General features: G+C 41.4%; 1 pseudogene; it reads right to left on the reverse strand.

Moving 5' to 3' along the window:
* Positions 1–4255: 4255 nt before the first annotated feature.
* On the reverse strand, positions 4256–18082 carry LOC139310016 (zinc finger protein 420-like; annotated as a pseudogene).
* Positions 18083–19396: the final 1314 nt, after the last annotated feature.

A 19396-nucleotide genomic window follows, 5' to 3' on the forward strand; every position in this document is an offset into this window, starting at 1 on the left:
CGAATCTGGTGCAAGTTTTGCATGTCTCCATGCGAGTCTCCATCACTAAACCCCCAACTCACATCTGGGTCTTGGACCGTGCAAGTTTCTCTGCAGCCTCTTCCCTTCGCTAGAAAGGCTCACCCGAAAGTTCACAGCGAGGGTGGGAAGCAGAATCGGAGACCGTAGAAAGAGCAGAGAAGCTTTCAAGCCTCTGCTGGAAAATGCCTCGGGAACCACGCAGCTCCCCTGATTTGAGAAAGAGGCCGGCGCATGCTCAGTTCTCCTGTAAGGGGGGGAGGGAGGGAGCTTCACCGCTTTTCCAGGGAGCCCCCTAGAGGATCCTGGGCGCATTGCATGATGACTCTGCAAGGGCGCAGGACGTCATGTTCCATGCGGGTCCGGGATGATGGGTATTAAACTTGAAGGAAAGGTTCCCTCTAACATTGCCTATCTAGAAATGAAATGACCTCTCCAGCAGGCGTCAGTTTCTAGATTTTCCCTCTTTTTAATCTCTAAGAACCGTCTGTGATCTTGTGAAGATTGAGAAAATCTCTGTGGAGACTCAAAATTCCCTTTCCTGAAGAGCAGCTTCTCTGAAGGGTCTCTAGGGATTCCCAAGAGGAGGCCTCAAAAATGAGCAAAATCCTGTCAGAAATGGCAGGGCGGTCAAAACACAAGGGAGAAAAGTCTCTCGATGAAACTCAGCCTGTGTCTTGTGGCTGATGGCAAATTCGGCCTTGAAGTGAGGGGAGATCAGGGGGCTGGCAGAGACACAGGGAGCAAAGCGACAGGTTGAGGAAAATTGAGATTTGTATTGATTTTTTTTTTCAATTATTACAGCTTCCTTTTCAAATTCATGCCTATGGGTAGTCAAGGAGGGTTAGAAACACCAAAGGCAGTTTGTAATGATGTGAATAATCCTGAACTATAGATCCTGATGAAAAAGAGGCATCAAAAGAAAATTCAGAAAATGGAACGAAAGCTCAAACTTCTGGACCTTTAAATTTTTTTACCTCAAAACAAACCATCATGATGGAGAAATGAAGATTGGGAGAATAAAGTCTCATATGTGATTAGAGAAAAAGTATAATTACAAAAGAAGGAAGGCAAATACTGAAAAATAAATATAAAGCTCAAATACTACAAGGCAAAAAAAAAGAGAGACATGAATAGTTTTATTTTGGTGTTGAGTAAGGAATACGCTTCAGGAAATTTTAGTAGGAACTTTGGAGTAAAAGAATATTTTTTTCTAGCCAAAAGTAATGAAGATTTCACTGGCTTTATAAAGTGGTACCAATACTTCATAATTTTTGATTCTATGCCTCTGTTTATGCAAAAGGATTTTTTGGTTGCTGCCACACATTGCTGGCTAATATTTAAGTGATTGTCCACCAGGACTCCAAGGTTCTTCTCAGTTACTGTTTTTGAGCTAGGTTTCACCTAATTTATACTCGTACTTTTTGGCTTTTTTTTTTACTTAAGTATAAACCCTTCTCTCCACATTAAATTTCATTTTCTTGGATGAAGCCCATTGTTCATGTTTGTCAAGATCTTTTTGGATTCTGAACATGTGTTGTGGGGTATTGGCTATTCCTGCCAGCTTAATGTCATCTGCAAATTTGATGAGTTCCCCTTCTATTCCCTCCTCTAAGTCCTTTATGAAGATATTGAAGAGTACTGGGCCCAAGACAGAACCTTGTGGTACTCTACTGCTTACTTCCCTTCATGTAGATGTAGTACCATTAAGGACTACTCGTTCAGTACAGCTTGTTATCCAATTACAAATCCATCTAGTGGTGATGATGTCTATCCCACATTTTTCCAGTTTACCAAGAAATAGGTTGTGGTCTACTTTGTTGAATACCTTACTGAAATCTAAATATACTATGTCCACAGCAGTGGTGGGTTTCACTTACCTTTGCTACTGGTTTGCTCGTGTGCACGCTGCTTCTGCACATGCCCAAACCGGTGCAAACCAGTAGCAACCCACCACTGGTCCACAGCATTTTTTGCTGGTCTACTAATTTAGTCTCCTTGTCAAAGAATAAAATGATGTTGAAAAATAAGGAAGTTAAATGAATGAAGAAAGGAGGGGGAAAATGTGGACGATCAACTTATAGGATAGAGGGAATGAAAGAAAGTAGAAAATGAATGTTAAATAAGTTAATACTAAAATATCTGTAAATATTGATATATGGAAAGGATCACTGCATACAGCCGAAAAGAAAGTGATATTTTCTCTTTTTTTGTTTTTATTTTTCTTCTATAAATGTTGTATGTCTATTTTGTTTTTAATGTGTTTAAAATAAAAAACTTTTTTTTTAAAAAATAAAATGTTTTGGCATGATCTGTTTCAACAAACCCATAAAGGCTTTCTGTGATTTGCAAGTATGATGATCTACACATCCCAGAGCCAGTTATCCTGACCTCCATCTGCCTATTTGTCAAGAGAAACTGAAGTTAGTTTCTGAATATGATCCCAGGGCACTGCAACTGGCATTAATCTATCTGGACCCGTGCTAGTCGGGTTTCAGGCAGGGGTACAGCACAGAAACGGCATTGGTCGCGTGGGTGGATGATCTCTGGAGGGCTCGGGACAGGGGTTGCTCCTCTGTCCTAGTCCTATTAGATCTCTCAGCGGCTTTTGATACCATCGACCATGGTATCATGCTGCAGCAGTTGAGGGGGTTAGGAATAGGGGGCACTGTTCTGCGGTGGTTCTCCTCCTTCCTCTCCGACTGCTCGCAGTTTGTGTTGGCAGGGGGACAGAGGTTGACCTCGAGGCATCTCGCATGGGGAGTGCCGCAAGGGTCGGTCCTCTCGCCCCTCCTGTTCAGCATTTATGTGAAGCCACTGGGTGAGATCATCCGTGGTTTTGGGGTGAAGTGTCATCTGTATGCTGATGACACTCAGCTGTACATCTCCACCCCAGACCACCCCAATGATGCCCTTGATGTGATGTCTCTCTGCCTGGAGGCCGTGCGGGTCTGGATGGGGAGGAACAGGCTCAGACTCAACCCTTCCAAGACCGAGTGGCTGTGGCTTCCGGCGTGCCCATATAGTCAGCAGGTGCCATCGCTGACTATTGGGGGTGAATCTTTGCCCCCCCCAGAGAGGGCTCGCAATCTGGGTGTCCTTCTGGATGCATGGCTGTCTTTAGAAGAGCATATGACGGCTGTGGCCAGGGGGGGCTTTTATCAGGTTCACCTGATTCGCCAGTTGCAGCCCTTTCTGGACCGGGACGCCTTGCACACGGTCACTCACACCCTTGTCACCTCCCGGCTGGACTATTGTAATGCTCTCTACATGGGGCTCCCCTTGAAGAGCACTTGGAGGCACCAACTGGTCCAGAATGCGGCAGCGCGAGTGGTTATGGGCGCAACTCGTTGTCTCCATGTGACACCCCTCCTGCGCGAGCTGCACTGGCTCCCAGTGGTCTTCCGGGTGCGATTCAAGATGCTGGTTACCACCTTTAAAGCGCTCCATGGCATAGGACCTGGGTACCTTCGAAACCGACTTCTGCCACCAATAGCCTCCCACCGGCCAGTTCGCTCCCACAGAGAGGGTCTCCTCAGGGTGCCATCAGCCAAGTTATGTCGGTTGGTGACACCCAGGGGGAGGGCCTTCCCTGTGGGAGCCCCTGTCCTGTGGAATGAACTGCCCCCGGAAATACGCAAGATCCCCGACCTCCGGGTATTTCGCTGTGCACTGAAGACCCTGTTGTTCCGCCAGGCTGGGCTATCGACATGATAATTTTAAATTGGGGTATTTTAAATTTCTGGGGTTTTAAATGGAGCCAAATTTATTTAATAATTTTAAATTTTAAATTGATGTTTGTCTTGTGTTTTTAAATAGGCTGTACACCGCCCTGAGTCCTTCGGGAGAAGGGCGGTATAGAAATAAAATTATTATTATTATTATTATTATTATTATTATTATTATTATTATTATTATTATTATTATATTATTATTATTATGAACCAGATGTCAAGCATTTGATCACATGTTCATGGGGATGGTGCAAAGCAGGGGTGTCAAACTCAATTTCATTAAGGGCCATATCAGCATTATGTCCTCGATTTTCTACAGTTCATATAATGATTATTCAAAGTTATAGAAACACTGAAAAACATGATTTCTGAACTTTATTCGCACTTATGAACAACATCCCGATGGTCACCTGACCCAATTTCAGATGCTTGGCAACTGATTCATGACAGCTGCAGAATCCCTGGATCATGTGATCATCTTTTGTGAGCTTCCGACAAGCAAAACCAATGGGGAAGCCAGATTCATTTCACAACAGTGTTACTAACTTAACAATTACAGTGATTCAGTTAACAAATGTGGCAAGAAAACTTGTAATATGGGGCAAAACACAGTAAGTCTCTCACTTAGCAACAGAAATTTTGGGCTCAATTGCAGTCATTACGTGGGGACTACCTGGATTTCTCTTGGGAGTTCTACCACACTTCTTTTATTGATATGGTTTCTGCCCTGTATGGATCCTCTTGTGGAAATTAAGACTATTGCTATAAGTAAAGGTCTTTCCACACTCCATTCATTTATAAGGTGTTTCTCTTTTGTGATTCCTTTTATGGGTTTTAAAAGAATAATGATAACAGAAGGTCTCTCCACACTCCATGCATTGATACGGTTTCTCTCCTGTGTGGATCCTCTTGTGGGTATTAAGATTACCACTCTTCCTAAAACCCTTTCCACACTCCATGCAATGATATGGCTTCTCTCCTGTATGGATCAAATTGTGGGATTTCAGACTACTGCTACAAGTAAAGGTTTTTCCACACTCCATGCATTTATAAGGTCTTTCTCCTGTGTGGATCCATACATGTCTTCTAAGAGCCTCATAATAACAGAAGGTCTCATCACATTCCCTGCATTGATACAGTTTCTCTCCTGTGTGGATCTGCTTGTGGATATTAAGATGAGTGTTACGAGTAAATGTCTTTCCACACTCCATGCATTGATATGGCCTCTCTCCTGTGTGGATCAGCTTGTGGGTATTAAGATGAGTATTACGAGTAAATGTCTTTCCACACTCCATGCATTTATAAGGTCGTTCTCCTGTGTGGATCCTTTGATGTCTTATAAAATAGTGATTATAAGAGAAGGTCTTTCCACACTCCATGCAGGTAAATCGTTTCCCTTCTGAATGTGTCTTTTTATGAGAAATGAGATGATTGGATTTATTGAACCTCTTTCCACACTCCATGAATTTATATGGTACTTCCTCCTTATCGATCACTGTATGGTTAAGAAGCCAGCTGACCCGAGGAAGACTTTTTTTAATTCCACTTTGTGATTGATGTGTTTCATCCCTTTTTGGTTGCGTCTGATCTACAAATTTCCTTTTCCACTCTTTCAAATGGATCGCTTGGCTTTCCTCCTTGCAATTCTTATTCTCTTGCCCATTAAAGCCTTGAAAAAGAAAAATGAAAACTGTGACAAGAATAAGGGAACAATTAAAACTTTTCTTCTGAAATTTAGCCAAATCAGTCATCACTGTTTTGTTGACAAACACAAAGAGTCCAAACTAAGATTATAGCAAAGTCCCATTTCCAAGTGTATCCCTAATGATCCTCATATAATAGGATTGGACCACAACTGTGATCTAATCTTTGACCTGGAACAATTCCTTGGTGCCACAAACTCCCGAAGTGCATTGTACACTCTATCATGCTGGGCCAGCAACATACCCAGCACCTCCCAACTTCAATAAAACTCTCATCTCCACTTGTTTGCAAAGCAGAATCTTTGAAAGTCAAAGGGAATTTCTGGATGGCAATAGCTCGCCACCCTCAACTTAGGCGGATGCCAAATTTGGCATATAAGTGGGCATATCCCTAAGAAGGGAACTCTTAGAGATCATCTGGTCCGTTATAGCAGCTCAAGGCCATCAGGAACCCAGTGACCAGGTTCAGGAGGGAATACCGAGTCCTGGTAGCCAGAACCTGGCTCAAGAGAGGCCACCACATCCCTGCATGGAGCCTGTCCCTCCGAGTCTTCCTAATGTTTTCTATGAGTATTGTGTATTTTATGAGCAGAAAGCATTTTTTTTAAAAAAAATCTTTATGTAAAAAGCCAGGCTATGCAGTTTTCCAATTTTTCCAATTTCCAGTTCACTTGTGGTCAATTCAATTGATTGCCGAGATTTGGAAAGACACACAGCTCTCCATAAATGGCCTCAGAGCTAAGAATGCATACGGTAGCAGACCAAAAGCCATGAGGTCAAAGGAACTGCCTGCAGAACTCAGACATAGGATTATTGCAAAGGAACAGATCTAGGGAAGGCTACCATAAAATTTCTGCTGCACTGAAGGTTCCTAAGAGCAAAATGGACTCCATAATTCTCAAATGGAAGATGTTTGGCACAACCAGGACTCTTCCAAGAGCTGGTTGCCCACTCAAACTTAGCAACTGAGATAGAAGGGCCTTAGTAAGAGGTGACCGAGAAATCGAAGGTCACTCTGACTGAGCTCCAGACAGCAGAAGTACTGCATTCTAACCACTGTGCCACCACGGTTCATGAAAGTCCTAGAGTGGCCCAGCCTGACTTGAACCTTATTTAACATCTCTGGAGGGACCTGAAAATGGCTGTCCACCGATAATTACCATGGAACCTGACTTAGCCTGAGAGAATTTGCTAGCAAGAATGTCAGAAAATCCCCCAATCCAGATGTGCAAAGCTTGTGGTGTCATACCCAAAAAGACATCGTTGTACATGCTTGCCAACAGTGCTTCAACAAACTATTGAGTGAAAAGATCTGAATACTTATGGCAATGTGATATTTCAGTTTTTTTCTTTTTACTAATTTACAGACATTTCTAAAATTTTGTTTTCACTTTATCATTATCGGATACTGAGTGTAGATAAATGAGAAATAAGTGAATTTCAACAACTGTAGAATCAGGCTGCACCATAACAAAATTGATGAAAGTGAAGAGGTTATGAATGCTTTCTGAACGCACTGTAAATCAATGAATTTTTTTCCAGAAATAACATTCAAGCCCTTTCTCCATGTTCCTGAGCACAGACAGTGGTTCTTACCCAGAAAAAGGAGATTCCTGGAATTCTCCAGCATGACTTCTCTGTAGAGCTCTTTTTGGTCAGCATCCAGTTGAGACCACTCTTCCTCCGAGAAATACATGGCCACTTCCTCAAAAGAAACAACATCCTGGACAAGGAAACAAGTTTCCTTATTAAACAGATAATCCAAAGAAAAATAGGATAATTTTCTTCCACCAATTCTAGGACAAAGATCACGTAAACAAAACGGGCACCCTCTGCCCATTAAGAATAAGGTCTCACCACTTTTGGCTGATGGCACAACTAAATCATATTTGATGAAGCTGGAAGTGTTTGGAATGCCTTACGGTTTAACCAACTAAAATATTCTTGGTGAATTGGTAGTTGGCTCTTAAATCCACTACTTATCAATGACTCCGTTTCTTCCTAGGATAGGCAGAGCAAAATACTGGCAAAACACACCTGATATGTTTTCCAATGGCTCATTTTATCCACTGAAGGATCAACGTACCCCAACTCCAAACCTTCATGAAGAAGTTGGAAGAGCTTGTAATAGTACTCTGTATGTCTATCGAGATTCTCAATCACCAGGTCACATTTGTCCCAAAGATGCTGTTCAAAAGGCAAAAAAGAGTATTTTTTACAATTGTCTTTGTGAACAACCCTGGGGGACAGAAGGAACAGCCCTGATGCTGACAACAGTCTGGTCAATGAAATCTGATGGTGAAGAAAGAGGGGGGGGAGAAAGCGACTCACAAAGGATCCGCTCAGAAGGGAGAAGGTAGGCTAAGCTGAGTGTGACTGTTCAATGACCTGATGTCAAATTTGTATTGCTTAGAAACAACAAATGTATACATTGAACGCTAGAACAAAATGAAATCCATCCAAGATTTATGGACCTTTCCCATGTTTCTTCTCCTTATCTGAAGTGGTGGTTCAGCTAATCCTTCAGCTCCAGCACAAAGAGGTGATTCTAAAAAGTCCAAGGACAGCTGTCTATTCTCTATGAGAAAGAGAAAAATAGTGGAATCAAATTTGTTAAAGAGAGAAACTCCAATGAAATGGAGCAAAAGAATCAGCTAAATGTTGAAATCTCACCTCACATAGAAATAACTTTTCTTACCTTGCATAACATCTTGATTTTGATCTTTCTGTAAATTCTCCATGAAGAGCAGCTCTTGAGAAGCTTTGAATGAATCTTTCCCCTCGTTAGAATACTCAGTCATAGTTTCCACGTATTTCTGGACATGATGTGACATGAGAAACAAAGGAAGAGCACAGAGATAGAAATGAATTATCATACTACATCTTCAAACTAGCAGACCCCAATGCCCATTGCTGAAACAAAACGGAAGAATTGCCCCAAATACATCCTCTGGAAGAATAGAACAAATGCCCTTAGGAATTAATAATCCCAGAAAATTCTGCCAAAAAGGAGTTGTCAAATTCAAAGAAATCCTCTTTAGAACTGCCCTGATTCCATTCTCCCACCTGCAACTCTTCCTGCATGTTTTCCTCCTCCTGAGTCAGCAAGAAGCCTTCAGCCAGGGACACCGCCTGGGAACTGGTCTCTGCTCCACACTCCCGCACCCATTTCGCCACCTCTGGGGAAAGGACAGCCAGGAATTGTTCCAGGAGCACCAGGTCCAGCATCTGAGCCTTGGTGTGTTTTTCTGGTTGCAGCCACTGACGACAAAGGTAGTGAAGCTGAGTGCAAACATCTCGGGGACGGCTCCCCTCCTGAAACTGCACTTTTGTGAAGTGACAGCATTGGGCCTCTGAAATGTTGGATGCCTCTTCGTGGCTCTTCTGCCCAGGACTTGCCCCATTCTTCCCACAGCTCCAAGGCTGAGCAGCTGGAGGGACTTTTCTAACTTCTGCATCTGCTGGGTGTTGTCCCTCCATCTTCTCTCTGATGTATAATACAGCTACAAAATGGACTCAAGGATCTCCACAGGTCTTTCTGTTCACAAGAGGTCTGGCCAAATTTTCCAAGGCCATTCAGCTCTCTTCCCAGACAAGATACTTAAGATTCCAGAAGAACCAGAAAAAAATTCCAGCTTAATTGCCTGAAATGGAACAAATAATTTAGGATGTTTACTAATGTGATTAATTGAATGACTGTGCATCCTTATCAAGAGAGGGAAGAGAAGGGGGAAGGAAAAATAAAAAAAAGAAATTTGGATGAACTTACCAATGTCTGGGATGGGGGGGGTGGGGGGGAAAATCATATTAGTTAGCTTGCTCTCTCTACATATGGTGAAAATTGCAGAGATTTTCTCTCAGGGTGTGAGATTTAAAATTCCCAAGTTTTATACCCACAACTCCAAGACAAGTCAAAGATTTGTCAAAGATTTATTGGAGAAAAACATGAAAAAAAAAAAAAGAAAAGCGTTTGCAAGCGTGGCCTCTTAGATTCTTCCCAAATGGATTGAGTTCAGAGAGCACAAAAAGCAGTTTTCAAGGTATACATTTTATATACCTTCACAATGCACGCCATGCCTAAGGAGCCCTCCCAACTCCCCCTTATTCTCTTAAATTCATCCTTTAAGTTGTTTTACACTTTAAAAGGGTTTTCTTGACAATTTCCCTCCATCTCCATGTTCCTCTCTCCTGATAGCTTTTTGCCCAAGGCTTAAGTTCCTGTTTCCTGAAGAGCTCTTAGCAAGTCATAATGCATTGTCTCCACTAATTACCATTTGTGGTCACTTTACATAGTCAGAAAACAGCAGACAGATAATCTCACACTTTACTATTTATAAAAGAATAACCTTTATTTATTTCCTTTAAGGGATATTAATGTCTATCAAAATATTGGAAAAATACGTTTAAATATGTTTTTGATTTCTAATTCCTAGTTTTTATTAAAATTCAATTTTTTATTTTTATGTCTTCTGTATTATTATTACTATAAATTACTCTAGGCAGCAATTATACATAATGCTCCTTCTTACTATTTCCCCCCCAACAGCCCTGTGAAGTAGATTGGGCTGAGAGTTGGGATGGGCTCAAGGCTTCCATGCCAAAGGTTGGACGAGAAAGTTAATCTCCTGGTTTCAAAGCCTTGTGCTTTCATCACTTAACAAAATGGCTCTCTCTGGCTAACTATAATTTTATCATTTCTACGGCTTCATAGTTAAGAGCAACCATTTGCACAATTCAAATCATAAACGTCCCAGGTCACAAATAGCAATTGACATGAGGAGCTCCGTAAATCCACTTAATAAGTAAATAAAGAATGGATTGCAACATCCAGGCTTTACAAAGGCGAAACTTGACAAAAATACTGGCCTATTCTGGGACATAGTGACAATGAGGCATCTTCCTTCTTTACCTGCAGGCAGAGCCAGCTGGTGACTGGGGGGAAAGGCGGGAAATTGTCCCGGAGAAAAAGTCTGACTTGGAGGCAGAAATCTCTGTTTTGCAAAGGCGACCTCTCCTCCTCTCCCTCCCGTGCAGAGGTTTTCCCATCCAAATGGAGGGTAAATAAATGGCTCCCTCCTTTCTGAGGCCCTGGCTTTCTTCTCTCTAGTCTAAGGGCAACGGGAAGGATCCGAAGCTTTGCTTTCTCCCCTGCCTGGCCTGTGCATGCATAGGGGCGGCAGGGGAACATGGGACCACTGCTTCCCCCCCTCCCTCCATCCCAGGACTCCGAATCTGGTGCAAGTTTTGCATGTCTCCATGCGAGTCTCCATCACTGAACCCCCAACTCACGTCTGGGTCTCGGACCGTGCAAGAATTCCCTGCAGCCTCTTCCCTTTGCTAGAAAGGCTCACAGCGAGGAAGGGGGGGGAGCAGAATCGGAGACCGTGGAAAGAGCGGAGAAGCTTTCAAACCGCTGCTGGAAAATGCCTCGGGAAGCACGCAGCCCGCGCATGCTCAGTTCTCCTGTAAGGGGGGGAGCTGCACCGGTTTTCCAGGGAGCCCCCTAGAGGATCCTTTGTGCATTGCATGAAGACCCTACAAAGGCGCAGGACGTCATGTTCCATGCGGGTCTGGGATGATGGGCATTAAACTTGAAGGAAACCTTCCCTCTAACATTGCCTATCTAGAAAGGACGTGGCCTCTCCAGCAGGCGTCAGTTTCTAGATTTTCCCTCTTTTTAATCTCTAAGAACCGTCTGTGATCTTGTGAAGATTGAGAAAATCTCTGTGGAGTCTCAAAAATCCCTTTCCTGAAGAGCAGCTTCTCTGAAGGGTCTGCAGGGATTCCCAGGAGGAGACCTCAAAAATGAGGAAACTCCTGTCAGAAATGGCAGGGTGGTCAAAAGACAAGGAAGAAAAGTCCCTCTATGAAACCCAGCCTGTGTCTTGTGGCTGATGGCAAACTCAGCCTTGAAGTGAGGGGAGATCAGGGGGCTGGCAGAGACACAGGGAGGAAAGCGACTGGTTGAGGATATTTAAGATTTGTATTGATTTTTCTTTAGTGAGTTCAATTATTACAGCTTCCTTTTCAAATTCATGCCTATGGGCAATCAAGGAGGATTAGAAACAGCAAAGGCAGTTTGTAATGGTGTGAATAATCCTGAAGTATAGATCCTGATGAAAAAAAGGCATCAAAAGAAAATTCCCAAAATGGAGCGAAAGCTCAAACTTCTGGACCTTTACAATTTTTTACCTCAAAACAAGCCACCATGATGGAGAAATGAAGATTGGGAGAATAAAGTCTCATATGTGACTAAAGAAAAAGTAGAATTACAAAAAGAACGAAGGGAAATACTGTAAAGTAAATATAAAGCTCAAATACTACAAGGCAAAAAAAAAAAAAGAGACATGAATAGTTTTATTTTGGTGTTGAGTAGGGAATATGCTTCAGGAAATTTTAGTCGGAACCTTAAGGCCTTTGGAGTAAAAGAATATTTTTTTCTAGCCAAAAGTATTGAAGATTTCACTGGCTTTATAAAGTGGTACTAATACTTCACAATTTTTGATTCTGTGCCTCTGTTTATGCAACCAAGGATTTTTTGCTGGCTGATATTTAAGTGATTGTCCACCAGGACTCCAAGGTTCCTCTCACAGTTACTGTTTTTGAGCTAGGTTTCACCTAATTTATACTCGTACTTTTTGGCTTTTTTTTTTACTTAAGTATAAACCCTTCTCTCCACATTAAATTTCATTTTCTTGGATAAAGCCCATTGTTCCATGTTTGTCAAGATCTTTTTGGATTCTGAACATGTCTTGTGGGGTGTTGGCTATTCCTGCCAGCTTAGTGTCATATGCAAATTTATGAGTTCCCCTTCTATTCCCTCATTTAAGTCCTTTATGAAGATATCGAAGAGTACTGGGCCCAAGACAGAATCTTGTGGTACTCTACTGCTTACTTCACTTCATGTAGCTGTAGTACCATTAAGGACTACTCGTTTAGTACAGTTTGTTATCCAATTACAAGTCCATCTAGTGGTGATGATGTCTATCCCACATTTTTCCAGTTTACCAAGAAATAGGTTGTGGTCTACTTTGTTGAATACCTTACTGAAATCTAAATATACTATGTCCATGGCAGTGGTGGGTTTCACTTACCTTTGCTACTGGTTTGCTCGTGTGCGCGCCACTTCTGCACATGCCCAAACCGGGGCGAACCAGTAGCAACCCACCACTGGTCTACAGCATTTTTCGCTGGTCTACTAATTTAGTCTCCTTGTCAAAGAATAAAATGTTGAAAAATAAGGAAATAAGTTAAATGAATGAAAAAAGGAGGGGGAAAATGTGGACGATCAATTTATAGGATAGAGGGAATGAAAGAAAGTAGAAAATGAATGTTAAATAAGTTAATACTAAAATATCTGTAAATATTGATATATAGAAAGGATCACTGCATACAGCCGAAAAGAAAGTGATATTTTCTCTTTTTTTGTTTTTATTTTTTATTTTTCTTCTATAAATGTTGTGTGTCTATTTTGTTTTTAATGTGTTTAAAATAAAAAACTTTTTTTTAAAAAATATAAAATGTTTTGGCATGATCTGTTTTAACAAACCCATACAGGCTTTCTGTGATTTGCAAGTATGATGATCTACACATCCCAGAGCCAGTTATCCTGACCTCCGTCTATTTGTCAAGAGAAACTGAAGTTAGTTTCTGAATATGACCCCAGGACACTGCAGTTGGCATAAATAGGAACCAGTTGTCAAGCATTTCATCATGTGTTCACGGGGATGGTGAAATGCAGGGGTGTCAAACTCTATTTCATTAAGGGCCATATCAGCATTATGTCCTCGATTTTCTACAGTTCATATAATGATTATTCAAAGTTATAGAAACACTGAAAAACATGATTTCTGAACTTTTTTCGCACTTATGAACAACATCCCGATGGTCACCTGACCCAATTTCAGATGCTTGGCAACTGATTCATGGCAGCTGCAGAATCCCTGGATCATGTGATCATCTTTTGTGAGCTTCTGACAAGCAAAACCAATGGGGAAGCCAGATTCATTTCACAACAGTGTTACTAACTTAACAATTACAGTGATTCAGTTAACAAATGTGGCAAGAAAACTTGTAATATGGGGCAAAACACAGTAAGTCTCTCACTTAGCAACAGAAATTTTGGGCTCAATTGCAGTCATTATGTGAGGACTACCTGGATTTCTCTTCGGAGTTCTACCACACTTCTTTTATTGATATGGTTTCTGCCCTGTATGGATCCGCTTGTGGGAATTAAGACTATTGCTATAAGTAAAGGTCTTTCCACACTCCATTCATTTATAAGGTGTTTCTCCTTTGTGATTCCTTTTATGGGTTTTAAAAGAATAATGATAACAGAAGGTCTCTCCACACTCCATGCATTGATATGGTTTCTCTCCTGTGTGGATCCTCTTGTGGGTATTAAGATTACCACTTTTCCTAAAACCCTTTCCACACTCCATGCAATGATATGGCTTCTCTCCTGTATGGATCAAATTGTGGGATTTCAGACTACTGCTACAAGTAAAGGTTTTTCCACACTCCATGCATTTATAAGGTCTTTCTCCTGTGTGGATCCATACATGTCTTCTAAGAGCCTCATAATAACAGAAGGTCTCATCACACTCCCTGCATTGATACAGTTTCTCTCCTGTGTGGATCTGCTTGTGGATATTAAGATGAGTGTTACGAGTAAATGTCTTTCCACACTCCATGCATTTATAAGGTCGTTCTCCTGTGTGGATCCTTTGATGTCTTATAAAATAGTGATTATAAGAGAAGGTCTTTCCACACTCCATGCAGGTAAATCGTTTCTCTTCTGAATGTGTCTTTTTATGAGAAATGAGATTATTGGATTTATTGAACCTCTTTCCACACTCCATGAATTTATATGGTACTTCCTCCTTATCGATCACTGTATGGTTAAGAAGCCAGCTGACCCGACGAAAACTTTTTTTAATTCCATTTTGTGATTGATGTATTTCATCCCTTTTTGGTTGCGTCTGATCTACAAATCTCCTTTTGCACCCTTTCAAATGGATCGCTTGGCTTTCCTCCTTGCAATTCTTATTCTCTTGCCCATTAAAGCCTTGAAAAAGAAAAATGAAAACTGTGACAAGAATAAGGTAACAATTAAAACTTTTCTTCTGAAATTTAGCCAAATCAGTCATCACTGTTTTGTTGACAAACACAAAGAGTCCAATCTAAGATTATAGCAAAGTCCCATTTCCAAGTGTATCCCTAATGATCCTCATATAATAGGATTGGACCACAACTGTGATCTAATCTTTGACCTGGAACAATTCCTTGGTGCCACAAACTCCCGAAGTGCATTGTACACTCTATCATGCTGGGGCAGCAACATACCCAGCACCTCCCAACTTCAATAAAACTCTCATCTCCACTTGTTTGCAAAGCAGAATCTTTGAAAGTCAAAGGGAATTTCTGGATGGCAATAGCTTGCCACCCTCAACTTAGGCGGATGCCAAATTTGGCATATAAGTGGGCATATCCCTAAGAAGGGAACTCTTAGAGATCATCTGGTCCGTTATAGCAGCTCAGGGCCATCAGGAACCCAGTGACCAGGTTCAGGAGGGAATACCGAGTCCTGGTAGCCAGAACCTGGCTCAAGAGAGGCCACCACATCCCTGCATGGAGCCTGTCCCTCCGAGTCTTCCTAATGTCTTCTATGAGTATTGTGTATTTTATGAGCAGAAAGCATTTTTTTTAAAAAAAATCTTTATGTAAAAAGCCAGGCTATGCAGTTTTCCAATTTTTCCAATTTCCAGTTCACCTGTGGTCAATTCAATTGATTGGACGAGATTTGGAAAGACACACAGCTCTCCATAAATGGCCTCAGAGCTAAGAATGCATACGGTAGCAGACCAAAAGCCATGAGGTCAAAGGAACTGCCTGCAGAGCTCAGAGATAGGATTACTGCAAAGGAACAGATCTAGGGAAGGCTACTATAAAATTTCTGCTGCACTGAAGGTTCCTAAGAGCAAAATGGACTCCATAATTCTCAAATGGAAGATGTTTGGCACAACCAGGACTCTTCCAAGACCTGGTTGCCCACTCAAACTGAGCAATTAGGATAGAAGGGCCTTAGTAAGAGAGGTGACCGAGAAATTGATGGTCACTCTGAGCTCCAGACAGCAGAAGTAGCCTGCAGTGCTGCATTCTAACCACTGTGCCACCACGGTTCATGAAAGTCCTAGAGTGGCCCAGCCTGACTTGAACCTTATTTAACATCTCTGGAGGGACCTGAAAATGGCTGTCCACCGATAATCACCATGGAACCTGACTTAGCCTGAGAGAATTTGCTAGCAAGAATGGCAGAAAATACCCCAATCCAGGTGTGCAAAGCTTGTGGTGTCATACCCAAAAAGACATCGTTGTACATGCTTGCCAACGGTGCTTCAACAAACTATTGAGTGAAAAGGTCTGAATACTTATGCCAATGTGACATTTCAGTTTTTTTCTTTTTACTAAATTCACAGACATTTCTAAAATTTTGTTTTCACTTTATCATTATCAGATACTGAGTGTAGATAAATGAGAAAAAAGTGAATTTCAACAACTGTAGAATCAGGCTGCACTATAGCAAAACTCTACAAAGTGAAGAGGTTATGAATGCTTTCTGAACGCACTGTAAATCAATGAATTTTTTTCCAGAAATAACATTCAAGCCCTTTCTCCATGTTCCTGAGCACAGACAGTGGTTCTTATCCAGAGAAAGGAGATTCCTGGAATTCTCCAGCATGACTTCTCTGTAGAGCTCTTTTTGGTCAGCATCCAGTTGAGACCACTCTTCTTCCGAGAAATACATGGCCACTTCCTCAAAAGAAACAACATCCTGGACAAGGAAACAAGTTTCCTTATTAAAAGATAATCCAAAGAAAAATGGGATAATTTTCTTCCACCAATTCTAGGACAAAGATCACGTGAACAAAATGGGCATCGTTTGCAGAATTCAGAATGAGATCTCACCGCTTTTGGCTGATGGCACAACTAAATCATGTTTGATGAAGCTGGAAGTGTTTGGAATGCCTTACGGTTTAACCAACTAAAATATTCTTGCTCAATTGGTAGTTGGGTTTTAAATCCACTACTTATTAATGACTCCCTTTCTTCCTAGAATAGACAGAGCAAAATACTGGCAAAACCCAACTGATATGTTTTCCAATGGCTCATTTTATCCACTGAAGGATCAACGTACCCCCAACTCCACACCTTCATGAACGAAATGGAAGAGCTTGTAATAGTACTCTGTATGTCTATGGAGATTCTCAATCACCAGGTCACATTTGTCCCAAAGATGCTTTTCAAAAGGCAAAAAAGAGTATTTTTTAAAATTGTCTTTGTGAACAACCCTGGGGGACAGAAGGAACAGCCCTGATGCTGACAACAGTCTGGTCAATGAAATCTGATGGTGAAGAAAGAGGGGGGGGAGAAAGCGACTCACAAAGGATCCGCTCAGAAGGGAGAAGGTAGGCTAAGCTGAGTGTGACTGTTCAATGACCTGATGTCAAATTTGTATTGCTTAGAAACAACAAATGTATACATTGAACGCTAGAACAAAATGAAATCCATCCAAGATATATGGACCTTTCCCATGTTTCTTCTCCTTATCTGAAGTGGTGGTTCAGCTAATTCTTCAGCTCCAGCACAAAGAGGTGATTCTAAAAAGTCCAAGGACAGCTGTCTACTCTCTATGAGAAAGAGAAAAATAGTGGAATCAAATTTGTTAAAGAGAGAAACTCCAATGAAATGGAGCAAAAGAATCAGCTAAATGTTGAAATCTCACCTCACATAGAAATAACTTTTCTTACCTTGCATAGCATCTTGATTTTGATCTTTCTGTAAATTCTCCATGAAGAGCAGCTCTTGAGAAGCTTTGAATGAATCTTTCCCCTCGTTAGAATACTCAGTCATAGTTTCCACGTATTTCTGGACATGATGTGACATGAGAAACAAAGGAAGAGCAGAGAGATAGAAATGAATTATCATACTACATCTTCAAACTAGCAGACCCCAATGCCCATTGCTGAAACAAAATGGAAGAATTACCCCAAATACATCCTCTGGAAGAATAGAACAAATGCCCTTAGGAATTAATAATCCCAGAAAATTCTGCCAAAAAGGAGTTGTCAAATTCAAAGAGATCCTCTTTAAAACTGCCCTGATTCCATTCTCCCACCTGCAACTCTTCCTGCATGTTTTCCTCCTCCTGAGTCAGCAAGAAGCCTTCAGCCAGGGACACCGCCTGGGAACTGGTCTCTGCTCCACACTCCCGCACCCATCTTGCCATCTCTGGGGGAAGGACAGCCAGCAATTGTTCCAGGAGCACCAGGTCCAGCATCTGAGCCTTGGTGTGTTTTTCTGGTTGCAGCCACTGACGACAAAGGTAATGAAGCTGAGTGCAAACATCTCGGGAACGGCTCCCCTCCTGAAACTGCATTTTTGTGAAGTGACAGCATTGGACCTCTGAAGTGTTGGATGCCTCTTCCTGGCTCTTCTGCCCAGGACTTGCCCCATTCTTCCCACAGCTCCAAGGCTGAGCAGCTGTAGGGCCTTTTCTAACTTTTGCATCTGCTGGGTGTTGTCCCTCCATCTTCTCTCTAATCTTCAATACAGCTCCAAAATGGACCCCTGGATCTCCGCTGGTCTTTCTATTCACAAGATACTTAAGATTCCAGAAGAACCAGAAAAAAATTCCAGATTAATTGCTGAAATGGAACAAATAATTTAGGATGTTTACTAATGTGATTAATTGAAAGAGTGTGCATCCTTATCAAGAGAGGGAAGAGAAGGGGGAAGGAAAAATAAAAAAAAGAAATTTGAATGAACCTACCAATGTCTGGGATGGGGGGTGGGGGGGAAAATCATATTAGTTAGCTTGCTCTCTCTACATATGGGGAAAATTGCAGAGATTTTCTCTCAGGGTGTGAGATTTAAAATTCCCAAGTTTTATACCCACAACTCCAAGACAAGTCTAGTTAACAAAAACTTAAGATTTATTGGAGAAAAACATGAAAAGAAAAAAAGAAAAGAAAAGCGGTTGCAAGCGCGGCCTCTTAGACTCTTCCCAAATGGATTGAGTTCAGAGAGCACAAAAAGCAGTTTTCAAGCTATACATTTTATACACCTTCACAATGCACGCCATGCCTAAGGAGCCCTCCCAACTCCCCCTTATCCTCTTAAATTCATCCTTTAAGTTGTTTTACACTTTAAAAGGGTTTTCTTGACAATTTCCCTCCATCTCCATGTTCCTGTCTCCTGATAGCTTTTTGCCCAAGGCTTAAGTTCCTGTTTCCTGAAGAGCTCCTAGCAAGTCATAATGCATTGTCTCCACTAATTACCATTTGTGGTCACTTTACATAGTCAGAAAACAGCAGACAGATAATCTCACACTTTACAATTTATAAAAGAATAACCTTTATTTATTTCTTTTAAGGGATATTAATGTCTATCAAAATATTGGAAAAATACATTTAAATGTTTTTGATTTCTAATTCCTAGTTTTTATTAAAATTTAATTTTTTATTTTTATGTCTTCTGTATTATTATTACTATAAATTACTCTAGGCAGCAATTATACATAATGCTCCTTCTTACTATTTCCCCCACAACAGCCCTGTGAAGTAGATTGGGCTGAGAACTGGGATGGGCTCAAGGCTTTCATGCCGAAGGTTGGACTAGAAAGTTAATCTCCTGGTTTCAAGCCTTGTGCTTCCATCACTAAACCAAATGGCTCTCTCCGGCTAACTAATTTTATCATTTCTACGGCTTCATAGTTAAGAGCAACCATTTGCACAATTCAAATCATAAACGTCCCAGGTCACAAATAGCAATTGACATGAGGAGCTCCCTAAATCCACTTAATAAGTAAATAAATAAAGAATGGATTGCAACATCCAGGCTTTACAAAGGCGAAACTTGACAAAAATACTGGCCTATTCT

The sequence above is a fragment of the Pituophis catenifer genome, unplaced genomic scaffold, assembly GCF_029215685.1.
Source record: "Pituophis catenifer annectens isolate HBS135680 unplaced genomic scaffold, rPitCat1.0.hap2 SCAF_2, whole genome shotgun sequence".
NCBI lineage: Eukaryota > Metazoa > Chordata > Lepidosauria > Squamata > Colubridae > Pituophis > Pituophis catenifer.